This window comes from Hylobates moloch, unplaced genomic scaffold, assembly GCF_009828535.3.
Source record: "Hylobates moloch isolate HMO894 unplaced genomic scaffold, HMol_V3 SCAFFOLD_4, whole genome shotgun sequence".
NCBI classification, from domain to species: Eukaryota; Metazoa; Chordata; class Mammalia; order Primates; family Hylobatidae; genus Hylobates; species Hylobates moloch.
Genome location: NW_026652279.1, coordinates 46,701,485 through 46,726,081, shown reverse-complemented (window position 1 = coordinate 46,726,081; position 24,597 = coordinate 46,701,485). Strand labels below are relative to the sequence as shown.

The following is a 24,597-nucleotide window of genomic DNA, read 5'->3' as shown; positions in this document are numbered from 1 at the left end:
GGAGAGCAGAGGGGAATTCCCTGATATATCTGATAAGGGGTTAATATCCAAAATACATAAAGAACTTCTATAATTTAAGAGCAAAAAGAAAAAAAAAAACTAATAACCCAACTTTTAATAATGCACTAAGGAATTTGCTAAGGTCTGAATATTACCCCTCCCCCAAATTCATACATTGAAACTTAATTGCAATGTGATAGTATTAAGAAGTAGGGCTTTTAGGAGGTGATTAAATCATGAAGGCAGATCACTCATGAATGGGACTAGTAATTTTAAAAAGAGATGATGAGCTGTTTGCCCTTCCACAATGTGTGGGCACAGAAGGCACCATCTATGAAGACGAGGCCCTCACCAGATACAGAAACTGCCAGTGCCTTGACCTTGGACTTTCCAGCCTCCAGAACTATGAGTAATAAATTTCTGTTGTTCATAAATTACCCTGTATTTTCTTAGAGCAGCCCAGACTAAGAGAGACTTGAATAAAGATTTATTTAAAGTAGACATACAAATGGCCAAGAGATATATTTTAAAATATTTAACATCACTTATCATCATCAGAGTAATTCAAATTACAACCACAATGAGGCATTGCCTCACACCTGTCAGGGCTGTTATTAGTAAAACAAAAGACAAGTGTTGACGAGGATGTAGAGAAATTTGAATCCTTGTACAGTGTTGGTAGGAATGCAAAATGGTGAAGCCACTATGGAAGATAGTCTGAAGTTTCCTCAGAAAATTAAAAATAGAACTCTTATGCAATTCAGAATTCTCACTTTTAGGTATTTATCAAAAGAAACTAAAATTAGTATCTTGAAAAGAGCTTACCACGGTATTTCTATAAATGCTGCACTTGTACCAAATCATTTAATTCTCAGGACAACCCAATAGGTACTACTTTTAGCCTCAATTTGTAGATAAGGAAACTGAAACCCAGGCTAAATAACTTGCCTAAAGTGAAATAACTGGTGAATTTCAGAGCAGGAATTCAAAACAGAAAATCTGGCTCCAAAGTCCATGCACATCACCTCGTTGCTTCCCTATCTGAATCACCTAATAGACTTCTTAAATACAGAGACAATTCATATAACTAATCTTGTTATTTGTATATCTCACACTATCTAGAACAATGTGCTATTGCTAATAGATATTCTATGTTGTGTTTGATACGAATGAATGAATAAAAGAGCAATATGAAGCTATGGAGGAATAATCACACTGAGTGCTAAGCCAGAACTCTGGTAAACCATAAACTATATATAAATTGTGCCTAAAATTCTTTATGAGAAATTATTCTTCATCCTCATAACTCCTCAGAAATTTTATCCACAAGTAACTAAAGTTTTCACGTTTCACTGATAGGATCTTTACTCTTAGCTAACTTCAATATTGGAAAATTACAGACGATTATTTTATATCTATGTTTAATGACCATTATGGCACATATTTCATACATTTTAGTCTAAGTATAGAACAACATTATCAGTAAGAATATGTGTGTGTGTATGTGTGTGTGTATATATATATATATATATGTATATATATATGAAGAGTGAGAAAGAGAGCGGGGTAGATGTTATGGGGGTTGAGGTAGTTGGGAATGAAGAAACCAGCAATGGTAATAACAAGACAATAGAAATGAAAACAACTAACATTTTCTCAAACACCTACCAAGAGCTAGGCACCTTATTAGGTCTTTTAAGTTAATCATCTCACCTAGTCCTCACAACAACCATGAGGTAAAAATAAGTTGAACCCTGAAATTTTGATATTCCTTTTCTTAAACAACAGATTGTATCAAGTGAATTAAAAGAATGTATTTGCAAAGTGAATAACCATTTTATTAGAGTAGAAGCTTAAAAGTCATTGGACTGCTATAATACATGAACTACATTTTTTTCAATTAGTGTTTTCACCAACTTTATAAAAAAAGTTATACAGCCGGGCACAGTGGCTCACGCTTGTAATCCCAGCACTTTGGGAGGCTGAGGTGGCCGGATCATGAGGTCAGGAGATCGAGACCATGGTGAAACCCTGTCTCTACTAAAAATACAAAAAAAAATTAGCCGGGTGTGGTGGCGGGTGCCTGTAGTCCTAGCTACTCGGGAGGCTGAGGCAGGAAAATGGCGTGAACCCGGGAGGTGGAGCTTGCAGTGAGCCGAGATCGCGCCACTGCACTCCAGCCTGGGCGACAGAGCGAGACTCCATCTCAAAAAAAAAAAAAAAAAAAAAGTTACATAAAGGGCTGACAATCACTATTATTCTGTTTATACTGATACCATCATGAATTCATATATGATTAATATTTATTCCACATAAACTTATTCACAAGTTAGTACACTGTTCACTAAGAAAATATGGTAAAGTTGTCCGATTCTTGAGTTAGGGCACAATAACAAGTGCTAGAATCAACACACTGTATGAATTGCCTTGAATAATCACTCTAGGTGTTCAAAAAGTTTCCACTTACTCTCCAGGGCTAATGAGTATTACATGCAATAATCATAATTAAAACAGAAGTAATGGAAATATGTGTGCATAGCTACAAAATATCATAATCTCAGAATTAATCTTCAGTCCCTCAAGTCTTTCTTATTTATTTATTTATGTATGTATGTATTTATTTATTTAGAGACAGAGTCTCCATCTGTCACCCAGGCTGGAGTGCAGTGGTGCGATCTCAGCTCACTGCATCCTCCACCTCCTGGGTTCAAGCGATTCTCCTGCCTCAGCCTCCTGAGTAGCTGGAATTGCAGTCGCCTGCCACCACGCCCAGCTAATTTTTGTATTATTGGTAGAGATGGGGTTTCACCATGTTGTCCAGTCCAGGCTGGTCTCGAATTCCTGACCTCAAGTGATCCACCCACCTCGGCCTCCCAAAGTGCTGGGATTACAAGTGTGAGCCACCGTGCCCTGCCCCTAGAGTCTTAAATCACAAATGTTTATCAAGAAGTTTAAGTTTTGTTCATTAATTTAATTCACTCCATTCTTCGTAAAAACTCTGATATGCTAAACCTTCAATAATTCAATTGCATATTATCCATACTTTAAAAATAATTGCTCAAGTGACATATCGCATTACATTACACTACATTACATTACATTACATTATTAATGGATACTAGCAATAGAGTGCCTACTATGTGCTGGGGAAAATATTAGGTGTTTACGATATGATCTTATTTATTCTCCATCATTCTAGTTTGGCTTTCTTATCTGCATTTTACAGATGAGGAAAAATAGCTCAGTGTTACAAACTGAATGTTCGTGCCCAAATTTATATGTTGAAACTGTACCCCCAATGTAATGCTGCTAACAGATGGGGCTTTTGAGAGGTAATTGGGATTAGATAAAGTCATGAGGTTTATGGGATTAGTGCTCTTATAAAAGAGAACCCCAAGAGCTAGCTTGATCTCTTTCTACCAGAAACACAATGAAGAGTTAGCAGTCTGCAGCCCGGAAGAGGGTCTTCACCAGAACTCAACTGTGCTGGCACTCTGATCTTGGACTTCCAGCCTCCAGAACTGTGAGGTTACAGCAGCCTAAATTGACTAAGACACTCAGAATAAGCTGTCCATGGTCTTACAAAGATCAAACATTGTACTAGAACGAGAACTCAAATCCACCTTGGGCTACCACAAATAATAAGAAAATTTTGCAAAATAGGAGACTATAAAGTTAACATACAAAAATCAACAGCCTTCCTACACAGAAACAAATGCCAGTTAAAAAATATGGAAGAAAAGAGCCTGTTTAGTATAGTAAGGCTGTAAGAAAGTAAGCAAGTAAATAAATAAATGAATACAATACCAAAAGGTAGAGTTAATAATAAATGTTTAAACCTAAAGCCAAAAGGAAAATTAGAACATTTCAGCAAGATACAACAGTTACTGAGCAAATGGAAATAAAAAACAGATTCTTGGATAAAAAGATTCGCCCTCACAAGAACATTAATTGTTGTGATGTTAATTCATAAATTCCTTATAATTTCAATAAAAATGCCATCAGGGATTTTCTTTTTCCTCAAGATCTGCTAGTTGATTATAAAGTTCACTTGGAATAACAAGTAAGCAAGAAAAGCCAGAAAACACTGAAAAAGAGTAATGGTAGGAGCAGGGAGGGAAGCTAACATTTCAGATGTAAAAACAAGTTATAAAGCTTCTATAATTAAAATAATGTGATAATGTCACATGCATAGACAGGTCAATGGCACAGAATAGAAGAATATAGAAATACATCTGACTGTATAGGAAAACTTACTATAGGATATCATGCAAGTACTAGAAGAAACATTGATAATTCCCTTACAAACTGAGATTGGGAAAACTGTTTCTAATTATGCTTCAATGTGATAATATCCAAGAAAGTCAACTGAACAACCGCGTATTAAAGGCAAATACCTCTTTTTATCAAATAATCATCATTCTCTGGATTCTATGTAAAGCAATATCTAAAACACCCCTGGGAATCACATAAATCTCAAAATTGTTGAGTAGAACAAACTTTAACGGTTTCTCTTCCTTCATCATCATTTTTAAACCCCAGCAGAAAGATCATAGTAATATAACCAAAACCTAGAAGAGCCTAAAACACATATCTGTAGGATTTGGTTGGAAATAAACTACAGTATCCTATATCCAATTCATATCTAAGACTTTTCCTTGCATTTCAGTACGATGATGCTTACTTTTTAAGAAGGATTACAATCCTTGAATATCTCAATCCACAATTTATATTTAAAAATGCATAAGTAATTTCTATGTGCTAGAGGGCAAGGGCCCTCAATAGATATTTAGATTTATCCTGTAATTAAAAAATAATAATAATGCAAATGTATGTCAAAGCTCTGTAAACAATATTTTCAGAAAATATGTTGTGGAGAAGGACCCCTGGTGTCCAGCTGGATTTAGGTCAGTCTATAATAGAGCTGTTGACTGCATTGCCTTCAAGTCTATTATCAGACAGGTCTTTACTTACCTTGAAATGTTTGACTTCACCATAAAATATATCAAGCTTCTAACATTTGTAAAGATTATATTTATGAATAAAAATATTGGTAGTGCTACATTTCCAAATAAACATTTTGAGAAGCATGATATAGATTCTTTAGACACAGAATACACCATCACTGACTGGCAGGAATGTATCTAAGACACAGTAGTTACAGTGTCTGATTGGTGTCTCTGGAACATATAGATAGCATCTACATTTATAAAAATAAGTACTATATTCACAAGTGGCTTCTGTAAAAGCTTCTTTTAAAAAAACAATATTAAAATGGCACATTGGCAAAAGACATCACAGCCTTGCTGTATACTAACATTGCCTTGCAAATGAAAAACCTGCACTATTCCTTATGATCAGGGTTTCACCCATTTATTTGGTTAATCATTCAAATGGCTAAACAGACCTCTAATCTGAAAATAAAAACCAATTGATGCAATCACAAACAAGTTCTAAAATTGCGGTTTATAAAAATTGAAATCTTGTTCTAAGCCAAAACACACACACAGTTACCTTTTCCTAATCAGAGCATTCATTTCTCCTCATTATGATCTCACAAGCACATTAAAATCTTATTAACATTAATTACTTCTGAGCGCCTATGCATGAGCAGTGACAGTCGTGAGTGTGCACGTGTCTGGATCATATCTACATTTATATACCTTGCTTCACTTTGCTTATAAAACATGTGAAAATATTTCTGCTAACACCAATTAGCTAATTTCACACACACACAGATAGTAAACTGCTGTCTCACTGCACAGCCTATCAGAAACCAGTAAACATATGGACAAACGGACGGGAAAGAAAGCAGAAACACCTCTTGAATGTGAAAACTAAAATGCGTCATACTTGAGCCTGAATTCTTCAGGTGAAAACAAGTTGGGAGGACAAAATAACAAAAATAGAAAATAATTTAAAATGATAAAACCAAGCATACTATTTTCTACACAGATGGTTTCAGTGATAAAATGATAGAGACAAAGAAAAACTGGCAAGCAAAAAGCAGCAAACACAGGCGAAATCCACAGAAATGAAAATGTCCTTCCTTACATGTGTGTACATGCACACACATGCACAAACACACACATATCTGCTCCACTTAAATATACTCATATTGTAATTTGAATAAAAACAATATAAACTTTACTCTGACCATAAGGTAATAGCACACTACATTTCAAAGTCAAACAGGTCTATCCTCACAAGCAAATAAATATTCCTGCTCAAACCAAATGCTTTATGGATTCTACTTATACGAAGAACATTATATACAGGAGCCATTAATACCTACAATGGAAACTCAAGGTAAATGCAAAAACCAAGGCAGTTATAACCACAAAGCTACATATAATTCTTATCTCTTTGCTTCACAATCTCCTTCTCTCAGCATACAACTATTTTATCATTCATACATATACTCCATCAATTTGTATCCTTCTTTCCCTCATCATATGTCTTTCATTAGGAATATTATTAAAGAATAACCATCGATCATCACATCCACATTTTCTTTTTCAATCCATGTGCCTATCTTCTCCTCACAGCCTAGAGTTTATAAATCCAAAGTCCTGTTAGATACCACTATATCTATATAGTCTTTCTGCCATCTTTAATTTCTTTGTTGCCATCAAACAATACTGTTTCACAAAGAAAATACCAAAAATGTCTGTATTCCATAATGAAATTTTCAGTGAGGAAAACACTTAACTTCACTGGATTACAATACCTATGTTTGTAAACAAAGGCAAATAATAAAACTTAAACCTAAGAGTATTATACTTATTATAGTAAGTTATTTTAGAACATTTGACTACAAAATAAATATAGAAAGAATATGATATATTCAGCCATTCAGCACAATTCATGTTAAGTTGATTTAAGCAGTTAAGCTATAATTATAGCTCATGCTATAATTCCAATTTTCTACCTACTGTCCAGCAGGCTCACTGGCCTATAGCATAGGGGTCAATGACCCATAGCAATATAGGTGTGCATCATAGAGATGGGCTATATAAAAAATTCCTAAGTGCTCTCTCTGTAGAGTAGGATATGTATTGGAGAAGAAATGGTAGGGAGCAGAGAGAGGGTTTCTAAATATTTTTGAAATGGTATTAAAATACATGACATTGGTATTAATATAAAATGTAAATGGTAACCAAGAATATCCTGTATTTTGTTTTAATTTAGTATTATTCAACATGCTCATAACTGAACAAAGTTTAGTGGATATTGTCTGTGAAAACTAAAACTTGCTAATATAAGCACTATTAGCTAATAAAGTGTTAAAAGTTTTTTTAATAAAGGATAGTAAAATAATGTTAGATGCAATAAAATGGTATTTAAAGATCAGCAAGAGTTATTTCAAGTAATTTCCTGTTTACCATAACAATTTACAAATTAAAATTATCATCCTTACGATGTTTACATAGACTTTGTATAGGTAAGTAGCAACTGTCACAGTAATATTTACTACTTGTAAATATTCTGACTTAACCAGGCTTACCATACTGCATGAAGAGTGCCCCCCCACAAAAAAAAAGCCTAGAGAACTAAGAAAATAAAAAGTTGAAAACCTAATAGAATTAGTGGTTGCCTGTCTCATAACACAATAGCACTCTATGCTTAAAAAAAATACTGATTTTTAATCAGTAAACACTGAAATATTTGTTTACAGGCCATTTATAGCCCACTAAACAAAATCTGTGAACCAAAAATTAAAGTATTGACAACAATTGCCAAATGAAGGTCAATCTGTTTTTTTTAATATCTAAATTAACAGATCAGTGGAAAAATATGAGATTTTTTTTAAAAGATCAATTTATATTAACATTTTCAAGAATACATTGCATTAAGATAGATCCCTAATGATCAGAAAATTATGGAACATCAGGAGTGAACAAAGAAATAATCTTGAGTAAATATAAAAAGTATCATCATGTTAATCAGTTAGCTATGCTGCAGAAAGCGTCCCAACAATCCACTGACATATGACCAAGATAGAACTAGCAAAAGTGCACAAATATGTTGAGACTTAGAACCCACCTTCTCTTTCATAAATGCCCCATCACAAACTGCAAAGATTAGGTGGCCAAATTTCAACATCAAAGATTCACTTGGCATTTTGAACCAGATCTAAGAATCATGGTCTTTATTTTCCAGTAAAAGCTAATAAGCTGAGACTTACTTAAGGCTTTCCTGTTTTGTTTTGTTGTTGTTGTTGTTGTTGTTGTTGTTGTTGTTTTGAGCTTCTCAAGGAATACTGAAATTGGAGACTACATGTGAAAACGATAGTTCATCTTTTCCAAAAAAAGATATTCATCCAGATTGCCCTCCAATCGGTGAAATCTGAGATGTCTAAAAAGTCTTCTTTGTGAAAGCCTTACAAATATATCCAAAGATGTTGAGTCCCATATGGCTCTGATAAATGAAACCCGTTATTGTGAATTTCAAGCTCTTCCTTAAATCAAAACACTATTGGGTGAAATTTGGTGCTCATGAAATAAAGCACTAATTGCGTGGCCTAACAACACTGAATCCTCTGCCTAGCAGACATTTTAAGTTGTGCCAAATTGGTTTTGGGATGTGAACAAATATCCTGGAGCCAGACTCTCTCACATGCACACACTACTCCCTGGAAGTAAGTTGGACACTCTTGAAAACTGCATTAACTCTTTCAGGCCACCAGGGAACCTAACTCTCACTAAAGGAAAGGCCTCTTTTAAGATAAAAACAAGTCATTTCATCTAAAGTTAAACCTAAGAAAGAGGTAAAAGAGCAAAAACTAATTTGTGGCTAAACACTAAAATGTCCATAGACATAACATAGTCCTTACACCCCAGTGGATGCTTTTTCAAATGTATCCAGAAAATCTTATTTGGGCATAATTTCCAAGACATTAATAAGAGTTGTGTGCATTCAGGAAAAGAGAATTCATTTTAAGCTTAATATGCCACACTTGCCTCAGGCCGAGTGATAAGAAACTTTTGTTTCTTTGGTAATCACTCTCAGCTTATTATATCAGGAAATTTCTTGAGTTTTTATTTCACCACATGAAATATGATTTCCACACTAGAAATTTTTTTATGGTCTTTTTGTTCTGGTTCAGAAAAATGCCTACAAACATGAAGCTGAGTATTTAAATGGCAATTAATGTAATCAAATCTCCCTTGCACTCAAATTTAGGAGTTCATAAAAACAATTTTTAAAAGCACCTAAATATAAGAAAAATGTATAAAAACGGGCGTTGTGTTTCTTTCTCTTTTTTTTAGTCTTAATTTCTTCAGCAGTAATTTCTTAGAAATAAGTTGTTTACTTTGGTAGGGCATTTTAATTAAGCATTTTATTTGCAGTATGATGAAAGCACAGCATTTCTTTTCCCTTTTATCTCACTAATAAATACGCTGGATTATATTTGTCCCCAGGATTACCTAAACTAACTACAGTTTTACGCTTTTAGGTCACTGTCATTTTGTTGCTGTCTTTCATCTTTCACCTTAAAGGCTTATGAAGATATGGATAAAGTAAAAACTACTTTTTTGGAGGTGGAAATAGCTAAATGCTTGTGAAAATGGTATTTTTCAGTCATTTCTAGTTTAAGCCTTCTCTATTTCTTAGAGAACCATATTTATTTTGTGTCAATTGGTGTGAATTTAAGAGTATTACTAGAACCCTATGTTCCACCTCCAACAAAGCTTTATATTCTAACAATTAGCCTGCATGTGCTGCTGCTACTGACTCTTAATAATATATATTTTAAAAAAAGCAGCCTTGTCAGCCAACCCTAAAAGGAAACTAGCTGCTATTCGCAAGTAGACAGGACACAGTTGTAAATCAAATGTGTGTAGCTGCTTCTGGCTTCTATTGGTTCAAACTGCAATTCTTAGAATGGAATACAGGCTATGGGTGTGTCTATATGAAGGTCCTCTACCTGATTTTCACTGGGGTTTTGGATCTCTGAATAATTCATATATTTCCAAATCAAAATTTAGAGGATCTGTAGTGCACTAGTCTGTGTTTGTACTATGTCTGATGTGATGGCATCACTTCTAAGTTCTGTTGCATTTTCAGTTAGTTAGCTGCTGGTAATCAAGTAAAACTCACATTCTAGTAGAACTTGTTTGGTATCTAGAACTTTACTAAGGACACTAAGGGGTAAATGGTAATATTCAACAGATACCACATTAAAAAGTTTTCAGTAATTTTTAAGTCAAATATTTATCATATCAATGAGAAGTTGGTCCAAAACATATTCACAACTTAGACAGGGTGATACTAGGGCCAAATAGCAACTTTCCCCTGGGTTGATCAAGCACAGAGGCTAACTGGGACAGTTATAAACTTTATGGAAGTCTAAAATTCTGATTCGTATTTCTACCATGGTCCTTCTTTCCAACCTAAATCCATCTAATGATATCAATTTAGGAGGAAAAGGTATCAAAATTTAGCTTATGTTCATTTCAAATACCTCAGATTAACTGTAATTAGGAGGTAAAAATAAAAATGGCCTGTCTTTAAATAGGTGTCCATTACATTTTTCACGTTTAGAGCTCTGCCATGAGCTCAGAACTATTTATTCAATGACATTTCCTTTTTCCAGTTATATCTTCATTACTTACATGATCCAAACAAAATAGAGAAAAAAGGCTTAACATGACGGACACTGTCCTTACAGCTCAGCTAATTCTAAATGGTTTTAAAAGTCTAAATATATTTAATAACTAGCCTCTACACCTGAGATTATCAGAATACTTTTTTGGATGTTAAAAGACAGTAGCCAAAGACGAGAAGGAAAGAAAAGGTGAGTAGAGATATTAGGAGAGCATCTTTATCAACAAAAAAACTGGATTGTCCAATTTCCTCACTGGAGCAATGAATAACCTGGTTCCCAGTACCAACACCAACACTGAAAACTGCTGTGTAACTGTAGGCAAGTTATTTAACTTCAACTGGCTCTTACTTCTTAATCTGTGATGCAAGGGTAATACAGTTTCAGGCACCAACTGCTTCCTGCATCCCTATACTGGCTAGGATCTTTTAAAAATTATTTCCTGGCCAAAACCTCACCCACATGCCATCAGTTATTTTCCCTCCTTTTTCCTGTCTCCTTTGCCTCTGCAGGGAAATAAAATTAGCAGTCAAAGTTAAACATGCCCAGTGGGCAAGACAGACTTTGGTTTAAGGAAAGGGATGGAGTAAGTTGTGTTAAAGTGCTTATTTGGCCCCAAAAGGTTCATTGTTGGGATACTACCTCCCACAACTAGCTCCACTGGAATTTTTCTCAGGAAAATGGAGAACTGTTTTAAGATAGACATGCCCTGTAAGCTGGTCTCAAATCAAAATAAATTTAGGATATTCAAAAAATGCCCTACAGGATTTTTCCTGTGGAGCCTAAATAAATCACTGACCAAATTTTCCAATTCATGCTCTGCTGCTAAATGGGACTTTCTACAAAATTAAGTTTTAATTTCTGCATCTGAAAAAGGAGTATAGGTAAGGTTCTGCACTTTGGGTTTTCATTATTCTCTCTTCTCTGACAGTATTCTAAAAGAATGCCATTTGAGAAAAGACCAATCTTAGAGAAGAAAATTGAAATATAACCCCAAATTTCCAATAAACTTGAAAGTCTGCTAAAGACAAGACCATATCCCCGGTTAGTGATTTTGTGGGTCTTCTTTTTAAAACAATGAATCTTTTAATACATAGAGAGGTGTTAAGAATATCCCAAAAGTGTACACATATCTAAATTTATAAAATCATGATTATTTTCACACCTAAAGGATATATTTCAGAGCTCTTTTAAATTGTGACTGCCCTTACTGCATTTTATTGCATATCAATAATTTGCATATTATTAAATATTAAAAAAATATAAAAATTACATTTTTAGCTATCCATACAGTATAAGTGAGAAATTGTACAAGTTTGCATACACATGCTATCATTTTATACTATAAGGCATTGTTTTTTTCAGACAAGAACATCAGGAATGCTCGAGTCAGTTTTTAGATTTTATGAAGCACTGAGGCATTGATGCTGTTAACGCTTTCATTGACATTTAAATGCAAACCAAATATTTTAAGACCAATAACAATGGATATGCCATGAAATTGTTGTGTTTCACAGCGTGTCATAATAGGTAAAATTGGAATTTTCCTTCAAATAATCTGTCCCATCCAAGAGTTTTAACTCTCAAATATAAATATAAACAAAAGATTATTCACTTCAACTGATTTCCCTAGAGGATTATGCATTATTAATTCCAAACTTTACAAGATTTAAGAAATTGCTGGACTGATTAAGTGTGGGAAAATGGTTTGTTCCCTACAAAGGAAACAAACTTAAATCCCACAAAGTTTAATTAGCATTTAGTGGCTCAACAAATGGAAGAACAGCCTGATTCTGAAGAGTTAACTGCAAAGCAGAGTCAGAAATTGTATATACTAATGGTTAACTTTGCTGTGAAAATTAGAGTGAACCAGAATTCAATCCCAGTTCTGCCACTTACTAGATCTGCAATCTTCAGTAAACCACTTAACCATTCTAAATCTTTCTTTCCTCATCTTTAAATAGGGTTAAGAAATACTTCATAGCAAAGGCATGGTAGTTAAAAGAGATCCCACAGGCAAAGTTCCTTAACAATTCATTAACTATAATTATCACTACAATTTAGACCCCTTCTGACCATTGAGAACCCACGAATTCTACATCCAGCTAAAAACCATTTTTCAATAGAAAATTTTTTTCAAAACTCAATTTACATGGTCTAAGCAACAATTATGATAACATGTCAGGGGCTAATGTGGTGCCAAAAGTTAGACATTATCATTTAACACAATGGGAACCTGGTAAAGATTTACTGAATGAGGAAAAAATATAATAGGATGTAACAGAAAGAACAGAGACTAAATCTTGGCTTTGACTCTTAGCAGCTGTGTGAATTTGGCAATTTTTTCTGTAAGCTTCAGTTTTTTCATCTAAAACATAGGCAGAAAACCAGTGTATGCAACAAAGTTGTTGTATGCAAAGATTAAATTAAACAGTTTGTGTGAAAGGTGCTTAGTAATACCTTGCTTCCTTAATTTTGGCATTATAGGACAAGAGTTCTAATCGGTTTTCAAGCCTAAACTTTTCTTATATAGCAGTATCAACTCTGGCCTCCCACATAAAGTAAGATTATGTTTAGTTAAGGAATAATGTAAGAGATGAGGATAAATTCAGGCGTGACAGTAAATATATTTTAACAGTATACCCTAGAAACAAGAGTAATGATTCTCAAACCTTGCAATATAATATTAGGATCTTTGGGGTAGTTTTGGCAAAATGTAGTTGCCCAAATACCAGTCTAGAGACTCCAATTTTAGATATGTGGGAGTAGAACCTAGGAATCTGTGTATTTTAAAAGCCCTTGGCTGATTACAACATATAATAATCAACTAAAGTCGAGTTTTCTGAAGTATGTGGGCCAGCTACAACTCAGGATGCCTGAGTTCCATTCCATACCCATTAATAATGGAGCTCAGAAATTTGAATTTTAACAAAAATCCGACAAATATCTTACGTAAACTAAAGTTTGAGAACCACTGGACTAGAATATAATAAGATAATATTGAAAAGAATTTTTTTCATATTTGGTTATTTAAACATTTTTCCCTCTATTTTTAAATAAACATTACTGTCAAAATTTATGAATGATGGGTAAAAATTTTATCTAAAGAAAATATTAGTTTTAGGGTAAGTATTATCATTATTATTACAGGTTTCAAAATCAAAACGGCAAATAGAGATAACATTTTAAGTCATCTACAGAGGGTCTACTAGCACAGAAAAGTATATCACCTAGGAAACACCATGCATTTCAGTGTTTCTTAAATTTGTGTTTTGCTTTGACTTAGTTTTTTATTATCCATTCCTTCTTTAATTAGAGCAGTAATGCCAATAAATAATATTTGTATACTACTTTACTATTTATAAAGAACCTTCATATATATTAATTAATCCTTACAATAATCTTGTGAGGTAGATAGGAAAGGTAATATATATTATCACATTTCTGCCAATAAGAAAACTCTTAAAAAGTTTGTGCAACTTGCCCAGTCATAAGTTTGCTGGTATTTATGGTGATACGTGGACTGAAACCTCTAGATGTAAATTTCATGCAAAACTGTGTGAAATTTAAAACTTGGGATTCATTTTTAAGTGCTATGAATCAAACTCAAAATAGCATGAGAGTCTCTGAACTGCAAGTAGGCCATAGTCCTCTACCAACCTGTGGGTTCATCTTACTATATAAGTTCATTGCACTTTATTTATTATATGGTTAAAGAATAGAAGGAGAGTGGAGCTCAATTAACCAAAAACAAATGAACAAAAAAGTGAAAAACAAATAAAAAAATTGAATACTCATCCATTATAATACTATTTACCCTGCCTACTTGCAATTCATTCCCCTATAAGCCCCTTTGCCTCAGTTTCCTCTTCTAAAACATGAAATATCAAATAGTACTTTCAAAGGCTAGCAATCTCATTTTCAACTATGATGGTACTTTAAAAAGTACAACTAAATATACAGCTAGAATAATACTAACATTTGCCCAATCCCTATGAAAATCCTGTCAAATCAACTAGTCCAGTCCACTCATTTTATATGTAGGAAGTAGACCTAAAAAAACTTAAGTATGTTACCCCAAATAATAGCAAATTTGTTGTAAAGCTAGAATTAAAAAATATCTTTACATCAAAGTCAATTACAATACACACTTGTGAATAGGCAATGCCTTGTTTTCATAATCAAAAAGAGAAAATGGTCATTTTAATATAAAAGGAAGAAGGTAATTTATAAAGGGATGTTTAAGCAGGAAGTGGTATCAGAAGCTGTTTTTCCAAAGTAAAAAGGCTCCAAACTTATTTACAACAAAGAAATGTGTATTTTATATATACATATATATAACACACACATATATAATACATATATATATATACGAGAATGTTATAAACCAGCTAGACATAATCATTTGTTTAGACCTCAAATATTTGCATAGCTGTGTGCTGAATGCCAATAGAAGGTTCTGGAGGATGAATAAGACACAGACACTATCCTCAAGAAGCTCAAGGTTTAGTTGGAAGATGTGCTTACAAACAATGGCAATACAATGTGAGAGGTGATATTGCCAAGTTATGCATATAAAAGTTGCTGTGGGAATGTGAGAGAAGGAGCACCTCGGTGCCTGAAATGACCGAGCTTAAGTGAGTATCTCTGACAATCCCTGTCTTCTCCATTTCCAATTCTAAATTAAATACATCCCTGTTTATGCCTAGAATTGTTAAAGAATATTTTATATACCCTGGTAGGAGAAAAGTAGTAAAGTGCACACTTCCTACGTTTTTCTTGGGTAATAAGAAATTTCAAAGACTAAAACATATTATAGAATTTTGGTACAGCTACTATGAAATCAGGGCCTGAAACGATTTGCCAATTTTTTGCAAATGTCCTGTTTTTTTGTTGTTGTTTGTTTTTTTCACTAACTCATGCATCAGTTACTTGCACAGCAACAGGGACACAAGGTGGCACTGTCGTGCTGACATTCATTTCAGGGTCCTTTCTAAATGGACAAATTTGTAAGAGGCAGAATAGACCCTATTGTGACAACTAACACCACAGTTGTAATACTGGCCGACTGGGTCTACCAACATTAACACTGCCCTAAAGAGGAGTATTTTGCATTTCATGAATATCATATCATGCCTATATAGAAATAGGACATATTCTCTGATGACTTCTCCAAAATGTCATGTGTGTATTCATAGAAATGTCCAAAGGCCTAGAGTGCAGCTTTGCCATTAGGAAGTCAGAAGTGAACTGCTTGCTATTGGCAAGGCAGTGGACACGGATCGCCTCTCCATCTAGTGGCCAGTGGAGAGGAGTGGAGCCATAGTAACCATGTTGCACTTCATTCCGTTAAAAACAGCCCTTTTACCAAATCACCCATAGGCAATGAAGTCAGTTTGTCTGACAAATGACAATTCCTCGTTTATGGCATTCGTTCAATCATTAAACAGACTCAATAATACATTATGATATGTAGTTAAGCTAAGAAAACTCATCACAAAATTAAAGTGCCTGTGCTCTCTCAAGCCACATAAATGTCCGTTATTCTTCCCTTATTACCCACCCTAACTTTTCTCCATTTATTTGTGACTTTTAGATAGAAAATGCAAGCAAGATTATCTACATATATAGCTACTTAAAATCACACAGCCTTTAAGATGAAAAAATATTTTTAAAAGCTTTCCCCTCATTTTACAGGAAGGAAACTGAGGGACAGAGAGATCATGATTTACTCAAAGTCACAAAGTCAGAACAAAAAACCAGACCTCCAGATTTAACCACTTTAAATCCTTTTTGGTATTGATTAATACCTCCTGATTCCCCAGGAAATGCTTTTTGTACCACACCATAAAGTTTCTTTCAACATACCAGAAAAATAATTTCTAAAAATGTTTTCTATTCATGTATTTTCAGGCTAAGGTGATATGAGTGAAACTATTGTGTATAGGCCCTACCACATCTTCATATCCATAGGTATATTTTGAATGGGTTATAAGAACACAATTATTTTTATATTAAGGAATTACATTCATTCAACATTTGGAAAGCGAAAAAGCAAGTGGGGTAGGGAATAGGTGGATGTGCTGGTCAAAATTACTATACAAAAAATGGTTTCAGAAAGCCATTATGTGAAACAACTTGAATTCATTCAGACTGCTAGAAGAGTTGTTTTTTGTTTTGTTTCATATAAATTATTTGACTTTATTTTGTTTTTAAAAAGGAAACACACGCACATTTATCCAGCTAATCACTTCATCTATTTTAATTCAGCATGTGATGCTGTTTGGGGGCATGTTTTGGGAATGCTATGTTGGTAAAGCTTCTTATCAAAACAAATGAAATCTGTCCACCAACTATAAAAATCTGCTCACAACTCCGAACCCAGGAATTAAAGGGCAAAAGGTAAGAAGGAAACCTGGCAGTGGATGTTCTAGAAATGTGAGATGTTTTGACTTTTTCTTCTATGATCTTCTTTGGTGGTACCACTGGAATCTGTCTTGGAGTGCAGAGGGAATTTAGATAGATCTGCTTTAGAGAGACGCAAAAACTAATGCTGTACAGAGAAGTCAAATGCCTTTTAACGGGAGTTAGGGAAGAAGTCTTTTTATTTCATTATACTTCTAAGTTTAGAAGCTTCAAAAGCACCAACCCCTCAGCTACCCTCAGCTTTACCCCTGTACCCTTAGCTTTATCCCTTTACATTATCTCAACTTATCTCTACTTGTTTCTTAATCATCTTTAGTCATCTCCCTTCTAGAAATGAGGTGAGGGGATAAAGATCACTGTTGATTTGGCAAACTAGAGAAAGTAAGGACTAATATAAAAAGTAAGTTATTTTTGCCTTACCTAAAGCTAAGGTAATAGGTACAAGTCACCAAGAAGATGGAGAAATTAGTAAATATGTTCAGAACCAGAGTATATTTATTGGGCCAAGAAGAATTTTAATGTGCCCAGTATTTAAGAAGAAAAAAAAAACAAAAAATTTATAAAGTCACCCTTACAAAGTATTTGCCTAGTCTATTTAAATAATAAAAGAAAGGAACATTTTCTCACTGTTTAAATGTCTTGGTGCCTAAATAAGGTATTTTTGTTTATTTAAAATGAAGCCACACAGTTTTCACATACACATATATATCAACTAGAAAAATTACATAGCCTGGAACATTTCTAGTTTTCTGCTAGTAATAGCTTTTTTTTTTTTTTTAACTAAGTTTTAACTTGCTACCTGAGCAAACTGACAACATTAATTTTCTCTCAATTACATTCCATTTACAGGAAAGAAGTTCATACTATAAAAGGAATTGCAACAACAAATCACAACAGTAGTTCACAGAAAATTTTTGGAAAGGTAAAAATGGCAAATATCTAAGCTAATTCAGTAAAAAACAAAAAAGTAAAGCCCTCTAAAAATTAGGGAAAATTAAAATTTAAATAATTTTAAATGTTTGATTTTAAAAAGTTTAAATTAAGAATTTTCCCAATAATAAAAATAGTACTACTATGTATAAAATTCATAATTATTGCCATTTCTACATTTTTAGTTACAACCAATTGGGCATCTTTTTGATATCCCAAAACCCCAACCTCATACCATAATTTTATATTTCTTGAATATAAATCCTTACATTAGTAACGTAATATAAAAACTTGCAAATAGATTGACCTTTTAAATGCATAATATGAACATTAAATTCATCATATCTCAAGACATGGAAGTATTCAGTGCCAAAATTACTTCCAATATCAAGAAGGTAAACATATTACGCTATAATTATCACATTTTCTATCAGAGTTTCAAAGGTAAGACTGAATATTCAGAATTAATAAAAAATATGTTCTTCTTCCCTCTGGAAAGTAGATGAATCAATGAACTCATAGTCCTTGTTCCTTGTCTCAGTATTCTCACTTGAAAGTCAGTAGCCAGCTTTCCCCAAGTTAAGACAATTACAAAGGTTGCGTTGGTTAACTGAACTACAAAACACCAGGGCTAGAGTCTCAGCTGAGTGTCAAAAGATTCCAGAAAGGCAAGCTCCATGTCCTCAAGCTGATTACTTTCAAATGAACTATAGAATTACCAAAAGGCTTGATCCTGGAGTATAAGAGAGGTTATGAAGCCAAAGTCAAGCATAATTTTTCCACAGTTTAGTACAGAAATAGCATGCCACTTATTCATTATTACAGTTGAACAGCTACAGTGGCAAAAAAAAAAAAAAAAAAAAAGCCCTTTTTCTTATAAGCCCTTGAATGCTGTTTCTAACATCGGCTGTAGTGGTTACTACATACATGATAGTAATCATAGACAGCATATTTCTTCCCATCGCCTCATCAGCTTGCCTATGCTGAATTAGAACTAGGGGAGCTCAAGGATATTTTGATATATTAAACATAATTGTCATCAACATTATAGGATGATGATTAATGTATAATATCTACGTAATAGGAAAACATGAATTCAGGCATTCTCTAGAATACCTAGGATATGTATATTGCCTTCAGGCTTTTGGTAAAGAATAAAATTGATCTTGCTAGTTTATTTGACATTGGCTATAGTTCCTGGGGATTATGCAAAATGCTAGAATTTATTTAAGCAATGGAAATGTATGAAACGGGTTTTTCAAGAAAATTACAAGTTTCAAGTTTTGTAAAATACCTACACACCTATACATGACTTGAGAGCTTGGTGTAAAGTATCAAATGTAAATGCTGACTGCATTAGCATTATAAATAATCCATAGTAATTGTATAAAATAACAAAAATGGCTTACACAGTATGAAACAAATTATTTTAAAGGTTTGGTTTCTAATTTAATAATAACTTTGGCAGGTACACACTTGTCCGATTGCTAGTGTTTATTGTCCTTAATGGAGGGTAAACTGTTTCTATGTAGGTAATACCTGATTTCTATAATGTCCCTGAAATAGTTACATAGCCATGCAAATAAAAATATTTAGAGGTTCTTTTCAGCGCTTTGTGACTTCTCACGGTAACTTAGATCTTCACTGGTTAAGAAAGTGAGGGATGAGGATACTATTTTACTTATGTTGTACAGTAAAACATGTTTTCCACAAAAAATGTAGTTTGTTAAAATATATTTATAAAGTGACCTCCAAGATAAGCCAGTTTTAATGTCCATTTTCAACATTTAGACTTCAGAGGCCACCCTTGAGGCTGAAGAACCCAGGAGCTAGCAGCATTCAAAGAATATCAACACCAGTTATTCTTTTGCTAGAAAAGATCACTAGTTAGCAATATTAGCCAGGTGCTGCTGCTTCAACATACCTTGCCAGATGTTGGGGTAACACGTTTGCTCAGGGCCTGAATTTGGCTTCCTATGTGGCGGCATGACCGGCCACTGCTGAAAGTTGGGCAAGTCCATGAACACATCCACTGATAATTTCTATATTTATAGAAAGCCAGAACATGTGTAGATAATCACACAATTAGATATTTATGTAGTGCCAGATTTTATGAATACGAGAATTTGTTAATTAGCACAAGGACTAATCATTAAAATTCAAAAATAGATAAATAAACAGGAATGCCATTTATCTGTTAACATTTCATGGGGAAAGTATGCAGCTGCTATCCTTTTGATGAATATAGGCTTCTGGAGATAAAAATTTGCAGAATAAAAAGTATCTGCAATTTTTGAAACCCTAATGAGTAAAATCCAATAAATCACTATATAGTCTTTATATTAAAAATAGTCATAGTGATTCTCCTCTTAAGTTTTAAAAAAAAAAAAGAAAAAGTTTAAACTGGCATATGCTTAGCATTTGAATTATATGGTCTGGCATTCCATTTTATTTTATTTACTTACTTACTTATTTATTTATTTATTTATTTATTTATTTATTTATTTATTATTTTGAGACGCAGTCTCGCCCTGTCACCAGGTTGCAGTGCAGTGGCACGATCTCGGCTCACTACAACCTCACCTCCCAGGTTCAAGGGATTCTCCTGCCTCAGCCTCCCGAGTACCTGGGACTACAGGCGTGCGCCACCACGCCCAGGTAGTTTTTGTATTTTTTTTTTAGTAGAGATGGGGTTTCACCACATTGGCCAGGATAGTCTCAATCTCCCGACCTCGTGATCTGCCCGCCTCGGCCTCCCAAAGGGCCCTATTTTTTTTTTTAAATCTACTGTTTGGTCCTTTTCAAAGAGCCAAAGCTGATTTTCATCAGACAGGAGTTAAAAAGCACACACACGTCACTCAGTACCAAATTGTTTTAGCTACAGGGCATGGCAAAGCATGAAGTAACTTCTTTAGAGCACTTCCTCATGTGGGTGTGTTAGATAACTGTCTGCTCCAACATTAAAATGAAACACACTGTGACCTGACCAAGACTTTGGGGATCTAAACAGGCAGATAACATGTGCTGGCAGGAAGAGCCCACTATAACCAATAAGGCTGATTAATAAATTTTTCTGTCATTCTATAGCACTCCTGTGATGCAAGCCTTTCAGTTTTCCAAATCCCTATACAGCAGAGTACAGTGGTTTTAAGTTCATTTATGCACATTTTATAATGTCCTTCTGTATTTAGATTGTGACAGTCCCTCCCAGAAAAGGCCAAGATTATTTTTCATACTAAAAATATTTTAGATCTACTGAAGGTTAAGAATTATATTGCAAAAGAAAACATATACACATTCTAAAAATTAAACCAAACATAAAAATGACTACATTATTACTTGCTTTTATTCTTGCTAGAAGGTTAAAGGAAATTTTCATTTTCTCTTGAAACTCTCTCCATTTTTTGTTTGCTTGTGGTTAACATATACATAAAGTGAAATTTTTAAAAATATTGTATCTGAAAAGAAGCTGTGATGTATTTATCCATACATGTATGACTTCGTGTCATACATGCACATGTATGCACAGATATCACGAATATATGTGTGTACAGAAAAAGAGAATGACTGATCAAGACATAGATGAAAGATTTCTATTGATAAAAACAGAATTTTAGATGGTCCTCACAAGGCTAACACAGAAAATGACAGGTGCATGAGACATGCACACTTTTGACATACAGTATTAGTTTTGAAACAAATTTTTGGGTCACAGTCAGAAATGGCATAAAGTATACATGAAATTGTATTTGAAAAACAAAATTATCGTGTACCATATTAACATAAAATACTCTCCTAAAGTTCCCCTCAGATCTTAGGGAAAAAAATCTCTGACGTGACCTGATTGAGCATACTTAGTATTTGTACTACTCTTGGTCAAAGCCAGCCTATCTAGTTTAAAAAAACTGTTCAGGCAAGATAAGCAAATTGAAAGTCTCAGAATTAATTTTTTAAAAGAGGAGGTAACAAAGTCTTTTAGCATCAAAAGTTCATCACCTTCCTGAAATAACGGATTTTTTAATAAACATTTTACAAGGTTTGAGCCTTGAGAATGTGTTTGGGAATCTGCTCTAGCGTCCCAGGTGGGTTAAGAATATTGCTTTATGGACTTCTTTGTGTTGTCAGAGAAGCCTAATGGAATTAAGGGGGAAAAAAGTCTGCCACTTCTATCAAATAAATAATTTATTACAAAAAGATGATTGTTATTATCAAAGATCTCTACAGATCAGCATCCATTTTCTAACATTGCTCTGTATATGCCGAAACATTTGCGTGTCTATGTGACTTAAATTTTATCAAATGAATAGCAGTTTTACTTTGACAAATCTGAAATAAAATTCCATTAAGAAGTCCATTTCAAATGGCCCTTATTAAAATAATCCCTTCAATTTTGAAGAACACTATTCTGTGAAAACTCTTCAACAATGTCTGCTAGTTTGAAATGTAACTTTTCCCACTATAGAAAAGAAAAAGAGAAATAAAGGAAAAGAAAGCACCACAAAACTGAATTTGAAATAAAAAATATATTATTTATGCTCCCCAAAATGTTAAATGAATACTTACAGTTGTTGTGCAAGATGGCCTGATACACTTCATAGCTTCCACTTTGTAAAAAGATGGCCAGCCCCTCACTCCACCCTCCCCAAGCATAAATAAACAGTAACATACTAAAAGGAAACTGTCCTAGGATAAAAACTGCTTGTTAAGAAAGTTCGCATTCTTACTAACCAAAGTGACATTCCTATAAATGTAAAAGCCCATCTGCAAAATAAAAGTTAGAAAACAGAATACCTTATTTGTTTAAAAATACATCCCCCAGATGCAATGTTTCTATGTGTGTGATGACAAAAATAATTACTCGATTCTTACCCACCCTCAGCAACTACCCCTCACCTTATGTCCAATGGCATTAAATAAACATGCTGGCAAAAAGTATTCAACCTGCTTCAAGGATTTAAACTGTAAATATGGACTTTAAACTTCAACATAAAACAAAGAACAAGAGTCTCACTTTAGTAATACCCACACTGGCACTGCAGCTAAAACTCATTGGCAAATAACTAACAAAACCGAGTTAGCAATAAATAAGGACAACATGATATATAGACAGACAGATGGAATTGCATAAACAGACAAGAAAAGCAAAGAGACAAACATACGGAAGGGTCTGTTTTAAAAGAGTGAAAGATTCTGATTTATTTGGTACTTTAGTGAGAAAAATAGATTTGTTTGTAATTATTTTTAAAGTAACAAAACTGAATCACAAGGGCACACCCCTAAGTAAGTAGGAAGAAAATTAGTAAAGGGTAGGCCTCCTACAGATGTTCTAAATTTTAAGCTAGCACTAGCTCTGTCAAACTTAAATCTGGAAATTAAAATTCAAGCAGGAAAGAATAAAGGCATTGGGGGCTAAAGGAGATGACAGAGGGGGCATTGAGGAAGCAGGATTTTTTTTTTTTTTTTTAAGAAAGTTGTCTGCCCTACCTTCTTCCCCAGCGCTGAGTTTCTCTTCTTATAATCGGTGTCTCCCTGGAAGTACAGTGTGAGTGGTAATGACTGCCTGCCTCCCTAATGAGTCCATTTTCCTGCTCTTGATGTTGTGTATATATACACACTGCAACCTACCTTACAAACCACAGAGACGGGAAGAGAGAGAGAGAGCAAGAGAGGGGAGGGAGGGGGGAAGAGAGGGAGAGAGAGACAGAGACAGAGCAAGCGAGTAAGAGAGAGAGAAGAGGAGAGAGAGAGAGAGAAAGAAAAACAGAAAGAAACAGAGAGAAAGGCACAGACAAAGCCCTCCTACCAGACAGCAGACAGCTCTCCTTCCCCTATCCAGCAAAATGCAACTCGTCTAATGCAGCAACAGGTTCAGTATTGCCAGACTAACAGAGTGAAAAAGGTATATTCTCTATATCATTATTGCTTGCAAATAAACAGTTTAAGAGCAGCTGGCTCCACCTTCTTTATTTATGCTGCATTATGAGGAATGTATTGTTTCAGTTCTGGCAGTACATGTAATTATCATAAATACATTTTTGGCATATAAGCAGGAAATAGTGAAATGCATAGCTTATTTGTGCAATCTTTTAAATTTATTTTTTAATGTGAGAAGAGTGTGAACAAATTAGCTCTGACAAAAGCCTAGTAATGATTTTAAAGTCAGAGCAGTCTTAAAGGAGGCTCTATAAGAAACAGACTCCATACAATAGGAAAACTGATCTCAGAAAAAACTGATAACTGCAAAGAAGAAATCATTGCTCAGTTAATAAATCGAGACCATATAAAAAATTGCAGACTTACAAAATTACAGACCAAAACAGAATTAAGCTTAATTAAGTAACTAATAGACTAGGACCCTAGAAGAAGGGAGATTGGCTTCTCATTTGAAGCATCTAGCTGTACAAACATCACAATGCAATGTACTCTGTGTGAACAGGTGCAATGCGTATAGTACATAGTGGTACAACGACAGAAATAAATCCCATAAGAAGCTACCATCACAATCAGGATGAGATTTCATAGAATATGGGACTGAAACTACAGCAGTCACCTTTAATCTTTTATTAGGAGGGAAAAATAAAAATAATCAATGCTTCTAAATAAACTTGCCTTAAAAGAGAAAAAAAACAGTT

The 24,597-nt window shown here is 34.0% G+C and overlaps 1 protein-coding gene across 8 annotated transcripts in view; it reads right to left on the bottom strand.

Annotated features, from left to right (window-relative positions):
- ZBTB20 (zinc finger and BTB domain containing 20) overlaps window positions 1-24,199 on the bottom strand; it is a 787,576-nt gene extending 763,377 nt beyond the window's left edge. For 7 of the 8 annotated variants that reach the window (XM_058437478.1, XM_058437477.1, XM_058437476.1 and 4 more), the window contains exon 1: window positions 23,450-24,199. The gene's annotated coding sequence lies outside the window, so the exon portion shown is untranslated. Of the gene's footprint in view, window positions 1-22,528; window positions 22,547-23,449 lie in introns of those variants that run through there. The other variant, XM_058437479.1, reaches the window with a different exon arrangement.
- Window positions 24,200-24,597: the final 398 nt, after the last annotated feature.